The 20,369-nt window shown below is 42.3% G+C and overlaps 1 long non-coding RNA gene and 3 other non-coding genes across 4 annotated transcripts; all 4 read left to right on the top strand.

The window, feature by feature from the left end:
• The first annotated feature begins 28 nt into the window (after positions 1–28).
• LOC144593183 (uncharacterized) lies at positions 29–8,014 on the top strand. Its single transcript, XR_013547218.1, has 5 exons — positions 29–187; positions 1,804–1,880; positions 3,096–3,146; positions 4,493–4,541; positions 7,255–8,014. It is a non-coding gene; the product is annotated as an uncharacterized LOC144593183 (long non-coding RNA).
• Positions 1,933–2,051, top strand: LOC144601331 (small nucleolar RNA SNORA26). Its single transcript, XR_013548293.1, has one exon. It is a non-coding gene; the product is annotated as a small nucleolar RNA SNORA26 (small nucleolar RNA).
• On the top strand, positions 3,210–3,328 carry LOC144601325 (small nucleolar RNA SNORA26). Its single transcript, XR_013548292.1, has one exon. It is a non-coding gene; the product is annotated as a small nucleolar RNA SNORA26 (small nucleolar RNA).
• LOC144601319 (small nucleolar RNA SNORA26) lies at positions 4,605–4,723 on the top strand. The gene has a single exon (XR_013548290.1). It is a non-coding gene; the product is annotated as a small nucleolar RNA SNORA26 (small nucleolar RNA).
• Positions 8,015–20,369: the final 12,355 nt, after the last annotated feature.

The raw sequence follows: 20,369 nt of genomic DNA, 5'->3' as shown, positions 1-20,369 counted from the left end.
AGAGGGGGTGGGGTGCAGGAGGTGAGGGGGAGTGCAGGAGTCGGCCCTTCGGCGCCACGTGTCTACGTCGCTGTGTAATCAGATCACCGCCAAAAATCGGGTGGAAAATAACATTGGGCGCAAAAGGAACTACAGATACTGTAAATTGAGTAAATGAGTTGGGCAGCTCAGCCAACGATAATTGCAAGTAAGTGCAAAGTGCATACAGTAACTATTTGGGGGAGGGGGGGTCCATTCGCTCCACAGATGTTGCCTGGATCGCCAGGTTAGCCCATACGATGATTCACTAACTCCACGCTCCTGGGCGCTGGCCGCGGTTAATGGTGACCCAATTCCATCGCTGCCACATGTGTTGGAGCCTGGGGGTGTTGCGGACGAGTCAGAGCTTAATGTCTTCCTATGTGGGTCTAGGGTAATGAATAACGAGGATGTTGATACCCAGCAAGATTTAATTCTATAAAAATAGAATGTAGTTTAACCGCTGAGTCATTAGCTGTGGTTAAAGTTCAATATTGTGATATGGAACTTAATTTTTTTATATCACTGCAGACAAGATGTATAAGAGCACATAGAAATATGGTTATTGTGGTCATAAACTGGTCACTTCTGGCTCTTACATGGCTGAATTTATGCCATTTCAGTACTGGTAGAACTGTAAACTAAATTGGAGGGATTTCAATAAATAAATCGAGGGAAGAGATTGGTTTGGAATGCAATATCCTGAGAACTGTGGAGAGGGAAAAGTTGGAAACAGTGAACGATTGATTAAAAGATACAGCGTGGAATAGGCTCTCTGGCCAACAGCGGCATGTGTGGCGAAGTGATAGAGTGGCCGCCTTGCAGAGCAGTGGACCCGGGTTCTATCCTTGACTACAGGTGCTGATTGTACATTTTCTCTGAGATCAGTTTCCTCCCACACTCCAAAGACGTACAGGTTTGTAGGTTAATTGGCTTTGGTAAATGTAAAATTGTCCCTAGAATATGTAGGATAGTGTTAATGTGTGGGGATCGCTGTGCGGACTCAGTGGGCCGAAAGGCCTGTTTCCACGCTGTATCTCCAAACTAAATTAAAAATAAGCCCTTGCCCTTTCACACTAGTTCTGTAATTCCACTTTTGTAACCACACACTATGAACAACATATGGAGGCCAATTAACCTACAAACCCACGCGTCTTTGATGTGGAAGGAAACCGGAGCACGTGTAGACCGGCCACGGGGGAATGTGTAAACGTCCAGCAGGCCGCACCATAGATCTGGATCGAATGTGGGTCCCGGGCACTGTGGTAACAGCTCAATTTGCTACACCACTGTGCCGCCCTTATTTTGTGTGAAATGAACCACAAGTTCAGATTTTATGGTTGTCTTTGATCACAATAATCAAAGTAGAAAGGCAACTTTTGTAACTAGTTTTTATTCTTTTAATTCGATTCATCCATTCGGTTCATAACTTGAATTCATTTAACTTTGTACGTGTTTAAGAAAATTGGGTTGGATGACAGCACCAGTGCTAATCAAGCATCATTGTTCGTACCCTTTTTCAGCTTTGCCCATCTAGACTGTCAGTGTCTTAAATGGCCATCACAAGAGGGTAGAAAAAAATCTCTTTCTAACCTGGGATAATCTGTTTGTTCTGGGTCTTGTATAGAGGGACACATTTCTTTCTATTAATTAGATTGAAATCTTTAGCAGATTTTAAATAGGAGAGTCGCATAGATATTTCTAAGTGAACTCTTATTAGTCCTAAATTTAGTAGTTATATATACATACATTACTTATCTATTTATTTATTTTCTCTAATTGCAGATGAATTGAATAAGCAGAATAGACAATGAGAATGGATATACATCTGGCAGTGACGCGAGCTATCCAGGCAGGGAGCGGTAAGAATTCTATGAATTGGGTGTTTATATTTTGTTACTTACCTCCCCTTCATTATCCATTTAAGGCAGTCAGTGTCTTAGGTGACTAACACAGGGTGGTAGATTATATTCTCTCTCAAACCCAAAGCAAATGTGCAGTTGGTGCTTTGGATCCTGTCGTGAGCAATAATTCTTATTCTTAACTCCAGTTATCTGAAGATTGGAGAAAATATGTTCAGGTTCTGTTTTGTGAGGCAACCATCTTCCAAAGCATTGGGTGTCGTAGAGTGAAAATGTTGCTTGTGTAGTATAGACTTTTAAGATTGACACTTAAAAGCTGGAGTAACTCAGAGGGTCAGATAGCATCTCTGGAGAAAAGGCATTTGTTAATGGGCTTTGGGGATCAGTTGGAACTTAACGTGAAATAGAAAAGTTGCGCCCAAATTTCCTGCCTACGGTTGTGCACACTGAACTACGATAGTGATTCTTGATGTAGAACTTGCCCAATATTCTACTAGTGGGGAAAACTTGCATGAATAGTTAAAAAGCAAACAACTTGGAACTGAGGCACACAACCTTTTAACTATAATTTGTTTATTGGACACAATCACCCCAACTTTGTTGCTGAATACCAGAGATTTCAAATGCTGACATCCATAAAATAAATCAGATGTTTTGAACTTGGTGGTGGGTTGACTGAAATTTGTAGAGTATTTTCTTGTGATTAATTACCTGTGTTTATATTTGATAACTCTGAAACTGCAGCACGAGGAATGGGGAAAGGATCCTTATTGCTGCTTTTTGGCTTTAATGTGCAAGAGGGATAATTGACAATTGCAGGTCACAGCTTTATCCAAAGCAAAGGTCCTTCCAGGTTTTGGAACATGTTGGAAAGGGGCTTGAATTTAAAAAAAACTAATGATGTGCCCAGATGTGGCATTGTCAATCTTTTAAATCTATTAGTAATATATCATGTTAATTAAAGACTTTAGCCAACATTATTTAATGGACTAAACTGAGTCAAAAACAAGAGGTGCAATTGAAGAGGAACTGGAAAATTCTGCAATAGAGAAATTTAAATTCAATGTTGTGGGTTTAGGCAATAGTTATAGACTGTCCTAAATGGTTGCCTGAAACGCAAAGATAGTCTTGTCTGTCGTAATTAATGCAATATGTAGATTTCTATGCAAGATTTTTCTCTTTATTATAATGATTAAATTATATTCTTATTTGCAGAGTTATGAAATAAACAGACTGCGGAATCAAAATCTGGAAACATGTCATGAGGTAAGAACAAACATGAGGGGTTGTCTGAAATGCTTGGAATTCCCTGAACCCCTCCCTTCATTATTGCCCATCTAAGTCTTATTATGTCTTAGATGACTAACACAGAAGGGTAGAGCAGTTTCTCGCTAAAACACAAAGCAAATGCCTTATCATTGCTTTGGATCCTGTCGTGAGGAATATATTTATCCTGTAAAAGGCTCTCATTGCCATGATGGTATGTGGAGTATGAATTTTACATTTTTTTAAATAAATGCGAAAAACAATGGACAATAGGTGCAGGAGTAGGCCATTCGGCCCTTCGAGCCAGCACCAACATTCAATGTGATCATGGCTCATCATTCTGAATCAGTACCCCATTCCTGCCTTCTCCCCATACCCCCTGACTCCGCTATCTTTAAGAGCTTTATCTAGCTCTAAACCATCCAGAGAATTGGCCTCCGCTGCCTTCTGAGGCAGAGAATTCCACAGATTTACAACTCTGACTGAAAAAGTATTTCCTCGTCTCCGTTCTAAATGGCCTACCCCTTATTCTTAAACTGGCCCCTGGTTCTGGACTTCCTCAACATTGGGAACATGTTTCCTGCCTCCAACGTGTCCAATCCCTTAATCTTATGTTTCAATAAGATCCCCTCTCATCCATCTAAATTCCGGTGTATACAAGCCTAGTCTTTCAACATACGACAGTCCTGCCATTCTGGGAATTAACCTAGTGAACCTACGCTGCACGCCCTCAATAGCAAGAATATCCTTCCTTAAATTTGGAGACCAAAACTGTACACAGTACTCCAGGTGACACTCTCAGACACCTCCTTCTACTTATCCTTGGACCATGACCCCACCGGCGAACGCCAGACCTTACTCACCAACACCATCACGGACCTCACCATTTCCGGCGCTCTACCCTCTAATGCTTCCAAACTTATCGTTGCCCAGCACGGCCCGATTTTACCTTCTACCTAAAATCCATAAACAGAACTGTCCCGGCAGACCCATTGTTTCTGCCTGTTCATGTCCCACCAAACATATTTCCACCTACCTCAACTCCATCCTATCCCCCCTGGTCAAATCCCTCCCCACCTACGTCTAAGACACCTCACATGCTCTCTGTCTCCTCGATAACTTCTGGTTTCCAGGTCCCCACTCCCTCATCTTTATCATGGATGTCCAGTCACTCTACACCCATCCCCCACAGGGATAGTTTTGAAGCCGTCCGTTTCTTCCTCGACCGTACAACCAGCCAATCCCCATCTACTAACACTCCTCCGCCTAGCAGAGCTGGTTCTTACCCGTAACAACTTCTCCTTTGACTCTTTATTATAATGATTAAATTATATTCTTATTTGCAGATTTATGAAATAAACAGACTGCGGAATCAAAATCTGGAAACGTCATGAGGTATGAACAAACATGGGGGATTGTCTGAAATGCTTGGAATTCCTTGAACCACTCCCTTCATTATTGCCCATCTAAGTCTTATTATGCCTTAGATGACTAACACAGAAGGGTAGAGCAGTTTCTCGCTAAAACACAAAGCAAATGCCTTATCATTGCTTTGGATCCTGTCGTGAGGAACATATTTATCCTGTGAAAGGCTCTCATTGCCATGTTGGTATGTGGTATGAATTTTTCATTTTTTTAATAAATGCGTAAAACAATGGACAATAGGTGCAGGAGTAGGCCATTCGGCCCTTCGAGCCAACACCAACATTCAATGTGATCATGGCTCATCATTCTGAATCAGTACCCCGTTCCTGCCTTCTCCCCATACCCCCTGACTCCGCTATCTTTAAGAGCTCTATCTAGCTCTAAAGCATCCAGAGAATTGGCCTCCGCTGCCTTCTGAGACAGAGAATTCCACAGATTTACAACTCTGACTGAAAAAGTATTTCCTCATCTCTGTTCTAAATGGCCTACCCCTTATTCTTAAACTGTGGCCCCTGGTTCTGGACTCCCCCAACATTGGGAACATGTTTCCTGCCTCCAACGTGTCCAATCCCTTAATCTGGTTCTTACCCGTAACAACTTCTCCTTTGACTCTTCCAAACCAGAGGCTATGGGCACTGCCTGCCTCTTTGTCGGGTACGTCGAACAATCCCTGTTCCGGACGTACACTGGCCCCATCCCCGAACTCTACCTCCGCTACATCGACGACTGCATTGGTGCTACCTCTTGTACCCATGCAGAACTCACTGATCTCATACACTTCACTACCAATTTCCGTCCTGCTCTTAAATATACTTGGACTATCTCCGATATCCCCCTACTGTTTCTGGACCTCACCATCTCCACCACAGGAGACAGACTAGTGACTGACATCTACTATAAACCCACTGACTCGCACAGCTATCTGGACTACACTTCTTCCCACCCTGTCTCCTGCAAAAAGTCTATCCCCTACGCCCAATTCCTCTGTCTTCGCCGCATCTGCGCCTGGGATGAGGTGTTTCACACAAGGGCATCAGAGATGTCTTCATTCTTCAGGAAACGGGGCTTCCCCTCTTCCATTATAGATGAGGCTCTCACTGGGGTCTCTTCTACATCCCTCTGCTCTTGCTCCCCCCCATTCGTAACAAGGACAGAATCCCCCTCCTCACCTTCCACCCCATCAGCCAACGTATCCAACAAATCATCCTCCAACATTTCCGTCACCTCCAACGGGACCCCACTACTGGCCACATCTTCCCATCCCCTCGCCTTTCTGCGTTCCGCAGAGACCGTTCCCTCCGTAACTCCCTGGTCCACTCGTCCCTTCCTACCCAAACCACCCCATCCCCAGGCACTTTCCCCTGAAACCACAGGAGATGCAACACCTGTCCCTCTGGTACCTCCCTCCTGAACTCCATCCAGTCTTTCCAGGTGAGACAGAGGTTCACCTGCACCTCATCTATTGTATCCGCTGCTCTAGATGTCAACTTCTTTACATCGGCGAAACCAAACGCAGGCTCGGCGATCGTTTCACTCAACACCTTCGCTAAGTCCGCCTTCACCAACCTGATCTCCCGGTGGTGAGCACTTCAACTCCCACTCCCAGTCTGACCTTTCTGTCATGGGCCTCCTCCAGTGCCATAGTGAGGTCCACTGGAAATTGGAGGAACAGCACCCCATATTTCGCTTGGGCAGCTTGCAGCCCAGCAGTATGAACATTGACTTCTCCAACTTTAGATAGTTCCTCTGTCCCTCTCTTCCCCTCCCCTTCCCAGTTCTCCCTCTATCTTCCTGTCTCCACCTATATCCTTCCTTTGTCCTGCCCCCCTGACATCAGTCTGAAGAAGGGTCTTGACCCGAAATGTCACCCATTCTTTCTCTCCTGAGATGCTGCCTGACCTGAGTTACTCCAGCATTTTGTGAATAAATACCTTCGATTTGTACCAGCATTTGCAGTTATTTTCCTACACTCCAGGTGCGGTCTCACTCGGGCCCTGTATAACTGCAGAAGGACCTCTTTGCTCCTATTCTCAACTTCTCTTGTTATGAAGGCCAACATTCCATTGGCTTTCTTCACTGCCTGCTGTACGTGCATGCTTTCTTTCAGTGACTGATGCACTAGGACACCCAGATCTCGTTGTACGTCCCCTTTTCTTAACTTGACACCATTCAGATAATAATATGCCTTCGTATTCTTACCACCAAAGTGGATAACCTCATGTATCCACATTAATCTGCATCGGCCCACTCACACAACCTGTCCAAGTCACCCTGCAGCCTCATAGCATCTTCCTCACAGTTGACACTGCCACCCAGCTTTGTGTCATCTGCAAATTTACAAATATTACTTTTAATCCCTTCATCTCAGTCATTAATGTATATTGTAAATAGCTAAAAAGACCAATGCAACACAATTGGCATGTCTTCACAATCTGCAAAACCACCTACTTTTATATCATCTGCAAACTTGTTAATCTGGCCATGTAAGTTCTCATTTAATAATTGATATAGATGTCACACCGTAATAGGCCCAGCACGAAACCCTGAAGCACACCACTAGTCACAGGAAGCCCACGGTGGTGAGCTTTTGAAATTTGTTTGACTATTAATTCCAAAGATGCAAGTTATTTCCAATTTGAAGTTTGTGTTCCACACTGACAATTTTTTTTGTTGTATTTCATAGGGAACTTGGTTATGCAGGGAGCGGCATGAATGTGAGCAGATCTGTGGAGTCGGTGTATTTTGCGATGCATCATCAAATTATGTTCAAGGACGTTAAATTGTAATTTAAAATATTTTTGTCTGTTCACTTGTTGATGTCATCCGTGACAAATTATAACTTGTACAACTGATATCTTAGTTTTTCGTAAATAGCAGTTTTTTAAAAATCAGTTGTGCCCAAAAGTTGCCCGTGCATATATTTAGAATGGAATCGTGTTATCTAAGCAAACGGTGATCTTCCTCAAGATTTGTTTGATGGAAGTAGCTGAGTGAATACATATTCCCGATCTTCTGATTTTTGAAGCCTGTGAAAGTAGTACAGATTCTTGCCACCTCTGCGGCTGTGAACAATGATTATTTTGGGCAAATTACACAATTAGCGCTTTTTAAACCTTATACAGGCGATCCCACGATATGGAGTCACAATTTAGCATAGCAGATTTCTGGAATTCTGCATGTGCATCAAGAAATGAGTTTATAAATCCATATTTTCCGAGGGACCTTTTCTATATCAGTTTTTTGGTAGTGATTTGTGGATTTCCATTCTCAAAACCTTCCAGATATGTCAGAAGTTAGTTATTCATAAATGACTTCACTGGCAGAGGCAATCTGGGCAATTAGCTGTATATTTTTGTACATTGCTTGTATATTATAATTTTATTGCTTTCATTCATGTAATGTTTTAGTTAATCTAACTTGTAACATTAAAAGCATGATCAAAAGATGAATGTGTTTTTAAATTTTCATAAATGGGATATACTTTGCGTCTTGCAAAATTTGTGAAATGGTTTCTTTAAACTTGCAATTGCCTGCATATTTCCAAAGGGGCATTCTTCTGCGTAACATTCTGCATTGGGGTGGGATTAACGTCCCTTATTTAAAAGGGACTTAGTGAGCCTCTTTTATCAAATCTTTGAGCAATCTGTGAAATGGTCTCTGGGAAAGGCTAGCCATGCTGAATTTTGATAGCTGCTGCTGTATTTCTAGTTTTTGTAAAACTTTTCTCTCTTAATTGAATGGTGCCATGAAAATGTCATTGTCCACTGAATTTTCCCAATTCAGTGAGAAGACAACTAATGTGTTGATTGTGCAACTCAAAATCTACTTTGCACAAATTTCTTAAGTGCAACAATAAGCTAGCCAATGCAAATTCCCTTTCAAGCAAATGGTCTGCAAGATGTGATGAGTTATTGCAAAGACGAGCGCCATATTTGGAGAGTTGATTTAAAAACTAACTTCTCGGTTTGAGGTAGAAACCTTTTACTTGCCCCTCATAATTTTATATACTTTCAGATCTCCTCTCGCCTCCGCTCCAGAAACATGATGTAGGTTTAACGGTTCCATGGTGCAATATCCAGCTGCCTCCTAGGTAATACCCTGTAATTCTAGTAAACCTCTCAAGACTTCACATCCTTACTGTAGTGGGACAAATGCAACCAAAATTTTTATGGAACAAGATAATTTCTGACTTGTACTCATTACCTTGATTGAAGGCAAGCATATTGTAAGCCTTCACCATACTATCTGCTTTTGTTGCCATTGACTGACTTCATCGAAGGGGTCTATAAGAAGTGCTACCTCTAAGATAGATAGGGTGGTCAAAAAGGCTTTTGGCATTCATCAGTTGAACATATCAGTAAAGACCCATGCCATCTGGTAAAACAATCGTGAAAACCATGACCACCAGCTTCTTCCCAGCAATTGTCAGACTTTTGAACACTATCAAACACTGACCTCAGTGCCGGACGCAAAATGCTGGAGTAACTCAGCGAGGCAAGGAATGGGTGATGTCAGACAGTCGGAGGAGGGAGACACACAAGTGTAAGGTGTGAAAACAAGACATCAAAGGGGTTGGTTCAAGGAAAATGTTGAATAGATCGTTGTTAGCTGGAGGAAGGTGACATTTAATCGGGCACAGACTGGTTGGAGAACTAGGAAGGGGGTAGAGGGAGTTAAAGTCACGCACTACGACAATCCTATTGCTTTGGTGTCCCAGTAATCTGTTTATATATCTGTTCCTCTATCGTCTGCTTGCACTTTGGCTCTGGGAGTGTGTGTATATCACCTCAGCGGGCGAACCTTCTGATATATTAGTTTATTGACTTTTTAAAAATTATTTTATTTATCTGTGTATTGTGTCTACTTGCCTGTTAAGCTGCTGCAAGTAAGAATTTCATTGTTCTGTTGTCAGTGCATATGGCAATTAAACACTCTTGATTTCATCGTGCACTCTACCTACCAAAGCATAACACCTCACATTTGCTCAGTTTAAACTCCATCTGCCATTTCTCCGTTCATATCTGTAACTGATCTAAATCCTGCTACGGTCTGCTGAGCCTTTTCAGATAGAGGTTTTGAGTCATCCACATTTCAGGGTTTAAATTCCCATATTGGTCAGACCTCTTAAGGATCGTGGATCGTTCAGGGCAATACTGAACCAACTAGGGATTTATCATAATCTAGTAGTTTCAGTCACCATTAATTGCACATGCTTTTTGATTCCACATTATCCATTTAACTAAATTGAAATCCCCGAACTGTTGTGAATTATAAACATATCGGTATTCAACTTTTTAGCCCAGGCCAGGGATTACTAGTCTAGTAATTTAGTCTTGGTAACATTTACATTAAGGAAAATTCATTAATTTTGTAGAAACAAAACAAATGGATTATTACCTATCTTTGCTGTCTCCTTCCTGTGGTGAATTGCAGGTGACCAGCTAATGGAAATTTGCCCTAACAGAATTCACTAATAACCATCCCAAAATTTGAGATGGAATAAAATTCACTAATACATAATTTATTTTTAAAAGGCAAAGAAATAAACACAATATCTATTTTATTTTAACTCGCATTTCATGATGCATGCACAGATGATGTGGCTTTTGGTTACAGAAAATTGTGACACTGACTTTTCTGCAAAGGAACCGGCCATCCTTCATATTGCAGTGATCATCTGTATATCTATTCCACACTTCTACCTCCCACCCATTTCTTGTTTTCTTGCAACATTGTAACTATTGGCCTATCTTGATCATTGTGACATTTACTTCAAGTGGAGCTTCAGGGAAAATACTGCATAAATTTGAAAAATTATAGTTTATCAAATGATTGAAATCTGATAGTCATCGTGTAATGAAAACTTAACTTTGATGTATGAAGGTATTGCTGAGAGCAATTGGTTTGCTTTTGATCTGCATTCAAAGCCTTTAAATTCTTGAATGAAGAAATGTATAAATACTTGAGGATAATTTTCAGGAAAACATTATCTTTTTATCTTTAATGATCAAAGTACTGGAATGAATCCATGAAATCATATTAATTTAACCTTTTAATAATTAATTTCCTTCTGACTTTCTGCTATCTAATTGTTCTTTGTGAATTACCAGACTACATAAAAATCATTCTGCGCTCTGAATTTAGACAAGATAAATTATTTTTATTGGGTTATCCACTTTAAACAAATCCTTTTACTGTTTGAGAATGGTTGGATAAAATTTCCTTTTACACATCTCTGATATCAGCAAAAGAGCAAAACTGCTTTGGATAATTTTCATAGGGTTTTATTACATTTATATAGTGGGTTCTTTTACATTAATTTTGCTTCATTCCTTTGGTCAGAATAGACAAAAAAAGCTTTAGAATATATTATATCATACTTTGGTAATGGATTCACCTTTTTTCCAAGACTGTAACAAGTTTTGAAAAGGCACATTAATTGTAAAACTTGCAAGTGGATTCATTTCATAAAAATTTTTTTTTCTGCTGTTTGAACACATTTTATATTTGTCTTAGCTTTTATTATTACAGTGCCTTCCCGCCAGCTGGTCTTAACAAATCCCACTGTCTTCTTTGTGATTGTAGCTGGGTGTGTGAGATCCACACGTTAGGACCTGCTGCTTAATCACTCCATTAAGACTGTTACAAACACAGTCTTTATGCTACTGATAGAAAGAGTTGACACTTGCTGAGATACAGTTCCAAAAGTGTCAGCAACCATCTGGTATTTTCCTCAGTTGGCCATTATTGATGGTTGGGCTTTGACAGAAGGTGTGCACAGGTTACTTGACCACAGGGGATCTGAGCACTTCCTGCAAAAGGTTGGTAGTAAATTGCCTTCAGGGGGAGCAATTGCGAATAATTTTCTCTTCCTTACCCCAGAGAGAAAATTGTAACATCTTTCACTGTACTGGCTAAGCATTTAACACATGACCACAAGGAAATAGGAGTAAGAATAAACTACTTGTCACCTAAAGCCTATACCATCCTTCAATGTGATCATCACTGAGCTACTTCGGGCCTCAACTCCTGTGAGCCAGATACCCAGTCCCCAATTTTTTGACCTTTCAAAGATTTATCTACTTCCTTTTTAAATACGTCCCAATGATCAAGCCCCCACAACTATTCTGGGTAGAGAATACCAGAGATTCACAAACCTCGTCAAGAGGTTGTTCCTGCAGACCATACCTTTCTTTACCTTGTAATTATGTTCCCTCGCATAACACCAAGTGCTGGAGGAACCGAGCGGGTCAGGAAGAGGAGAAGGTGATGCAAAGCTGGCAAGTGACAGGTGGTACAGATGAGGAGGGGTGGGGATATTGACAAAAGGCTAGAGGTGAAAAGCAGACAAAAACAGTTCAGTGGCAGTGTTACTGCCTTACAGAGTCAGAGAGCCGGGTTCGATCCTGACTGGTGCTGTCGGCACGGAGTTTGTACATTCTCCCTGTACATTCTCCAAGGTTGGAGGGAATGATGTTTCATCATTCGAGAGTTTCCCACCAATGGAATCATATCAACATCTGCTAAATTCCAAGAGTGCAAAACTAATTTATTTAATCATTTGTGTTAGAACAACTTTTTTATCTCGGGAATTAGCCCAGTGAATCATTTTGGATTGTCTCCAATGTTAATGTATCCTTTCTTATGTAAAGGGACCATAACCATGCACAGTACTCAGGCTGTAGCCTCACGTATACCGTGTACAATTAAAACAATACTTCCCCTTTCTTAAACTCCAATTTCTGCAATAAAAGCCAATATGTAATTTCCCTTCCTTACCATCTGTTGCACCCGCCTGCTAATTATGTTGTCATGCACAAGTTCACCTAGGTTCCCTCTGTACTTCAGTCAACTGCAATCTTTCTCAATTGTACTATAGTCTGTCTTTCGGTTCTTCTTACATTTTTTAATCTCTCAGTTAACAGCACCTTTCTATTCGGCATTCTGGTTCCTTTCTCTTTTGCACCTTCTGTCATACTCATGTATCGTATGATTCGTCTGTATAGCACACAAATACAGTTTTTCATTGTATTTCAGTACGTGACTATAATAGTAAACCAAACTCAATACAGGGAAACGGCAGGGCAATTGTTCAGATGTTTCCATGCGAGGGAGAATCCTCAATGAGTTGACACAATAACTAAGTAAAGGGACGGTCATTTAAAACAGGTTTGTGGAGGCAGGTTGTTGGGAGTATTTAAATAGGAGGTTGATACATTTTAAAGAGATTTGGGAATCGAGGGCTATGGGGAACTGGAGCAGATGAGACCTGGGCAGTTCAGCCATCATAGGATTTTAATGGGTTCCAAGCCAAGCATGCGACCAATTGGGTGAAACTTTTACTGGCATTGAGGGGAAACTGAAGTAGAAAAGTGAATATTTTCTCATTTGGGCTTTATAGTTTTTATTTTTTTAATTGAAGAGGATAAATCGGAGCATGCCAATCGAATACTCCATTTGACATAAGGTCATGTGATAGGAGAATTAGGCCATTTGGCCCTTCAATTCTACTCTGCCATTCAATCATGGCTGATCTATCTCTCCCTCCTAGCCCCATTCTTCTGCCTTCTCCCCATAACCTCTGACACCTGTACTAATCAAGAATCTATCTATCTCTGCCTTTAAAATATCCACTGATGCCTCCACAGCCTCCCGTGGCAAAGAATTCTACTGATTCACCAGACAATACAAATATAATTAGAGGAATGCCATACTGATGACAATGACGTTTCTCTAATAAATGTGAACTTTTTTCATAAGACATAGGAGCAGAATTAGGCCATTCAGCCCATCGAGTCTGCTTTGCCATTTGATCATGGCTAATCTATTTTTCTCTTCCCTTCTTCCCAGACGCCCTTACTAATCAAGAACCTATCAGAATAGCCTTTATTGTCATCCAAAAAATGTCTTTTGGACGAAATTCCGTTACCCACAGTCCAACAATAAGAGCAATAAAAATAAGCAATAACACACACAATCACAAACCAACACAAAACAAAACAAAAAGAAACATCCATCACAGTGTCTCCTCCAGTCACCTCCTCACTGTGATGGAAGGCCAGAATGTCTTTTCTTTTCCCCTGCCCTCTTCTCTTTAAAAATAGCCAATGACTTGGCCAATGAACTTTTAATAGCATTCTTCCAAAAAATGTTGAATGTTTGACCTGAACCTCTGACTTGTCCCTCCACAGATATTGTACTGTTCAGAGTTTTAAGTATTTCCTGTTGTTGCAAATTATCCTTATTTTTCCTTTGGAAAGAGTGATTTAGTAGGAAGAATAGTATTTTTCTTTCACTTTGTCAATAAAATCGTAACATTAATTTTTATTAAAAAGAGCAAAACTTTATGTCCAAATAAATATACATTACATCTCCATCACAACAATTCATTTCTCTTTTTTGACCTCTTTTGTCTTTCCATAGATTGCAAATGTAAAAACAGCCTCCATAGGTGTAATTGGCAGAAGATCAATTTGTGACAGATTATCCTCACTGGCAAGCTTTGTTGTGAAATCAGTCACTATTTTTTTGTTGTCCAAGAATTCTTGTTCAGTCGTTGAAATAACATGTAATGTGGTAATGTATATCCCTTGGCAGCTTTTGTATCTGACGGATGATAGATTTGTACAACTTGCTTTTATCATCTGGCACATTTTCTGACTATGCAAGAATAGCTCTAATCTTGATTTCAGCTGATAAGAGCACAATAACTTGGGTCTGTTTTTAATGGGACCATAATTTAGATCTTAAAATGTAAAATGTAAGAGCCTATCCATTTGTGGAATGTTAGTTCATAAACATGTTCCAGAAGGTTGTTAGTAACTTTACACATGAAGTATTGACTGAGAGCTTATTCCATCATTGTACTAACACTCAAAATGTATTTTATCGTGCACATGCCTGTTCATTTTTCTTCTTTAGTTGAAAGCAATTTAAACATAAGAAATCTTCAAAAAATATTTTGTTCATTTTCTTTGAAAAGCAATAGTTATTGGTGATTTAGTTTAGTTTAATTTATTGATATAAACAGGCTCTTCAGACCACCAAGTCCAGGCCGACCATCGATCACCCTTTTGCACTAGTTCTACGTTATCCCTCTTTCTCATCCACTTCCAGTTGTACAGGGCCCTGGTGATATCGCATGTGGAGTATTGTGTGCAATTTTGATCTTATTTGAGGAAGGACATTATTGCTATTGAGGGAGTGCAGCGTAGGTCCACCAGGTTTTTTCCTGGGATGGCAGGACTGACATATAATGAAAGAATGGATTGACTGGAATTGTATTCACTGGAATTTGAGAATGAGAGGGGATCTTACATAAACATATAACATTTTAAAGGGATTGGACATGCTAGATGCAGGAAAAATGTTCCCGATGTTGAGGGAGTCCAGAACCAGGGGTCACAGTTTAAGAATAAGATTTTTTTTTTTACCCAGGGTTGTGAATCTGGAATTCTCTGCCACAGAAGACAGTGGAGGCCAATTCACTGGATGTTTTCAAGACTTAGATTTAGCTCTTAGGGCTAAAGGAATCAAGGGATATAGGGAAAAAGCAGGAACAGGTTACTGACTTTAGATGATCAGCCATGATCATATTGAATGGCTGTGCTGGCTCGAAGGGCCGAATAGCCAACTCCTGCACCTATTTTTCTATGTTTCTACACACTGGGGACAATTTACAGAGGCCAATTAACCAACAAACCTTCATGTCCTTGGGATGTGGGAGGTAAAAGGAGCATCCGCGGGAAATCCACGCAGTCACAGGGAGAACGTGCAAACTCCACTTTTTTTTGTTGACAAATCAAAAATATTCATTCAAATATTAAAATAATATATACAATACAATAAACCCAAAACAGAACCCACCACCAGAATACTATACAAACAAATATAGCAATTGGAACTATTATACAATTATATTACAATCCCCATCCAGGATACATCCAATCCTCCAGGGTGCCCATGGACAGCGCGTAGTCCCACTCCAACACCACCCGGGCGCGGATGTAACCCCGGAAAAGGGGTAGGCAGCTGGCTCGGGCAGAGCCCTCTTCCGCCTGGCGCCGTGAGTCACTGATGGCCAGCTTGGCCAGGCCCAGGAGCAACCAACAAGGACATCTTCGGCTCTACCCTCTTACCTATGTACAGGTTGTCCAAAGATGAGGATGGTGGGTGAGAAGTGCAGCCAAAAAGCAAGCAGTTGTCCCTTTAGATATTAGAACAGGGGCTGCAACCTCACACTCCATGTACACGTGGTACACAGACTCTTCCAACCCGCAAAAGTGGTGAGTCTGTGAACCACGAGAGAAACAGGCTGCAGGGGACACCTCGGTGCAGTATCCTCCACCCCGGGTCCCCGATGTAGAGGGGCAGAATCCCTGCATAGAGGGTCCCCCACCGGGGGGCCCCCTCGTGACCGGAAGGCAACACCGACTGCTACTTAGTGTCTGGACGGTGGACCAGGGCGAGGAAGTGCAGGGTGTGGAGGAGGAGCCTGTACAGGACCCACCTCCCTGTGTCTCGGAGGGAGATGAAGGGTGTCGAGGAAATGCGGCTCATGTTGTGTGGGACCGGCTCCCGGGAAGGATTACGGCGCCTGGGTCCGACGAGTACTTCCGGTTGAGCGAGGGTTTGCTCAGCCGCAATTACTCCACACATTTGTGCCCCCCTGACACCCGGCAGGGCGGGACAAGGGCCGGCTGCTCTCACGCCTGGGCCGTCGCCCTCCGCCAGCGGATGGGGGGCCCGGCTGACAGCAACCAGGTTCCAGACTCTCAGCGAGTCCCGGTATAAGCCGAGCATCCCCAGCAGGACGGCACGGCTGACGCCCACCATCGGGATCCGCGTACCTGCATGAAGGCAGCGGCCCCGTTGAAGTGCGTTGCCAGCACGTGCCACCTGGGAGGACGCTCCAAGTACAGGTATCTCTGCAGAGTCCCGAGGCGGAGAGCCGCCAACTGGGTGCGAATGCACACCAGCGACTGCCCACCAGCGACTGCCCGCCCTCCTCAATCGGCAGACTCAGGACCGCTGCAGAGACCCAGTGCTTTCCGTTGCCCCAGAAGAAGTCCACCAACGTCATCTGGATGATCCCAGCAAAGGTGGTTGATGGGACCAATGTGGTCAATCTGTACCAGAGTAGGGAGGCCACGAGTTGGTTAATGAACAACACCCTGCCCCGGTAGAAAAGCAGTCTGAGGAGACCCGACCAGCGCCCCAGCCGGGCGACGGCAAACTCCACGTAGGCAGTACCCAAAGTCAAGATTGAACCCAGGTCTCTGGCGCTGCGAGGCAGAGGTTCTACTAGTTGTGCCACTGTGCCACCCTGATGTGCAGGCTGTGTGCAAGAGGTGTAGTAGGAATACTATTTATTTTTATTGTACCTGTGGAGCTCTTATTACATTCTAAGAGGTAGTTTTCATTTTAATATTTCAAATCCCAATAAGTTTTCTGTGTGACCAAGCCTGATTAAATTAACATCTGTGCGGCAATTTAATATGTACACGTGAAAAATGTAAGCATTGTGCCACGATTCACCTATATGTTCACCTGTTGAGTGAGGCTCCTTATTAACAAAGGAAACTTGGAAAGTGATCCTGCAGATGTCAACATTGATAATGATCAGAAGCAGCACACCATAAAATCACAGGAATTTGTGGCTCTGACAGAAACCCTTCATACCATGTCCAAGTTGCCAAAAAAGGAGACACAGATGTTAATCCCACAACCTGCTCTTTGCTGGAATGCCAATTAAAGCAAAAGGTATGGAGTGAGACATCCACCCTGGCCAACCTTAGCAATGTAGGTCCCCATGCTGCAATGGTTGCCCCAGCAACTCGCCAAAAGTTGAATTATCTGCCTCTTTCCCTGGTGGTACTGAGGCCATTGTATCATTTAACAGGTAAACTTGGCGAACTCACCACAGCCTGGGAATCAAACATCTTCTCTATTGCTATCACGTATTTTAATATCTTTAACCATCATGGAAATGAGAGCTTGCCAAATATTTAGTTGTTTTAAAAAGGTGAATTTCTCCAGAGGTAATAGTAAAGGTGGCGTCTGCCAATAGCCACTTAAATGAAACAGTGACACTGGCCGATTCAAAGAATTTGCGAGAAAAGTTTGAGTGATGTAGCAGCAAATAATAGATATTTTTCAGTAACTATGGTAAACATTTGCATCGTGAAGTGGAAAAATGTTGCCTCAGCTTTTTGTTGTCTGCTTTGAAGATTTATGTGTTAATTAGCCCAATACCAACAGTTTTTAGTCAACTGGTAACATTAGAAATTACTTTGTCATGGTGATGCCTATCATGCACATGTAAATCAAGTTAAAACACATCCTGGTGATGCACAGCTGGGAAGGCAGCACTAGAGAAAGAAACAGTTAACTTTTCAGAGAAATGACAGCTCAGAAGATACACCAATACATCTACCTCCTAAGAGACTGGGGAAATTTGGCATGTTTCCAATAACTCCTACAAACTACTACGGATGCAACATAGAAAGCATACAGCTTCACAGTTTGCATTCACAGCAATGTGAATGTTTGCATCACAGATTGGTTTGGAAACAAGACCGCAAGAAATTACAATGAGTTGTAGATGTAGCCCAGTCCACTACACAGACTAGACTCCCCACCACTGACTCCATCTACACTTCACATTGCCTCAGAAAAGCAGCCAACATAATCAAAGACTTGTTTCTTCTACTTCTACTCCCCACTCATGTTGAGCATAAGAAACAGAAGCTTGAAAGCACACACTACCAGACTCAGGAACAGTTTCCCCTCTGCTATCAAGCCTCTAAACTGTCCTTCCATAACCGAGGGTACTGTTCAATTCACCTCTACCATATTGTGGACATTGTTTTTGTCCATGGAACTGGTGTACCACAATGCTGAAAGCTATATTTTGCATACTGTATCTTCCCCTCTGCTCTACCTATCATACTTGTTTGACTTGAATCTATCTATCTATCTATCTATCTATCTATCTGTCTGTCTGTCTGTCTGTCTGTCTGTCTGTCTGTCTGTCTGTCTGTCTGTCTGTCTGTCTGTCTGTCTGTCTGCCTGCCTGCCTGTCTGTCTGTCTGTCTGTCTGTCTGTCTGTCTGTCTTATCTGATTTGATTGCTTCTAATATGTAGGGAGTGGATGAGAAAGTGGGATAACGTAGAACTAGAGTGAATGGCTGATTAATCATTGGTGTGTACTCCATTGGTTGAAGAGCCAGTTTCCATGCTGCACCTCTACGAAAAAGAACCATTCTCTTGTATTAAAGAAGACTGCGCCATTGCTCCAATGCTTTTTTCAAGCTCTCTTGTGGCAATGTTGCATCTCAATCCTAAAACAAAAAAAACCTCGTCTGGGAGTGGAGCTGATCTTCAGATTTATTGGAAGTTAGGCAGCTACATTGGGTAGCTCACATCATTGGTATGCCTAACCTCAGATTCCCAAAACAGACAGCTGCGCTCAAAGTCTCCTTGACAAAATGCAACAACCCAAATGTGAAGAAGAAGATAGACATTGATGATAACTTTAAGGCCATGCATTGGGAGCACCCTAATGCCTTGGAAAAAGTGACAGAATGATCACAATGAACGGTGGTGCTGGCTCGGAGCCAAATGGCCTCCTCCTGCACCAATTTTCTATGTTTCTAATGAGCACATTCCATCTCAAATGATCCAGCACTTGGCCTATTGGAAGAATCTGCAGTTCCCACGTTAACTTCATGAGCAGAACCCAAAAGACTAAAGTGAAAGTAAGTCAACCTCATTCCTGGGAGTATGCACGAGAAGATGATAATAATAATAATAATACATTACATTTATATAGCACTTTTCATATACTCAAATACGCTTTACAGGGATTTAGAGAACATAGGGAAGTGAATAAATAGATAAATAAGTAAACGAACAGAGAAAGGAGACAGAAGGTGGGGTGACCTTCAGTGGTTGAAGGCAGTACTGAATAGGTGAGACTTCAGTGATGTTTTGAATGTGGTGAGTGTGGAGGAGTCTCTGACGGTTTGATGTAGTGAGTTCCATAGGGTGGGAGCAGCGATGGAGAAAGCCCTGTCCCCCCAGGATCTGAGTTTGTTCCGGATGTGGGGGGATAGGAGATTGGCAGTAGCAGAGCGGAGGGTGCAGGTGGGAGTGTGCCTGTGGAGGAGGTCGGTCAGGTAGGATGGGGCCAGGTTATGGAGGGCTTTGTAGGTCATGAGGAGGATTTTGTACTGGATTCTCTGGGGGATGGGGAGCCAGTGGAGTTTGTAAAGGACGGGGGTGATATGGTCACGGATCGGGGTGTGGGTGAGCAGACGGGCAGCGGAGTTTTGAATGTATTGAAGTTTACTGATGATTTTTGAGGGTGCGCCATAGAGGAGGCTGTTGCAGTAGTCCAGACGGGAGGTGATGAAGGCGTGGATGAGGGTTTCTGCAGCTGTGGAGGAGAGGCATGGACGGAGACGGGCAATGTTTTTGAGGTGGAAGAAGGCTGTCTATGTGATGTGTTTGATGTGTTTGTCGAAGGAGAGGGTTTGATCAAAGCTGATACCAAGATTCCGGATGTGATAAGTCCAAAGAGCCAATTATTCTTCAATTATTCAAAGAACTGAAGGACCTACAATTATGAAAATATACTGACAAGAATGTTCTATCTGACAACTGTTGATGTGACATTCCATATTGTGCATTCAGGAGCTGACATTTCAGTGTGAAATGAGTAAGAGCTCACCTCGGGAGAGTCTATTGCACTGGGCAATTCTCAAAATGCTGGAAGAACTCAGTGAGTCCGACAGC

Source organism: Rhinoraja longicauda, chromosome 1 (assembly GCF_053455715.1).
Source record: "Rhinoraja longicauda isolate Sanriku21f chromosome 1, sRhiLon1.1, whole genome shotgun sequence".
NCBI classification, from domain to species: Eukaryota; Metazoa; Chordata; class Chondrichthyes; order Rajiformes; family Arhynchobatidae; genus Rhinoraja; species Rhinoraja longicauda.
The sequence above is the reverse complement of the archived record's forward strand: the minus strand, read 5'-3'. Positions and strand labels throughout refer to the sequence as shown.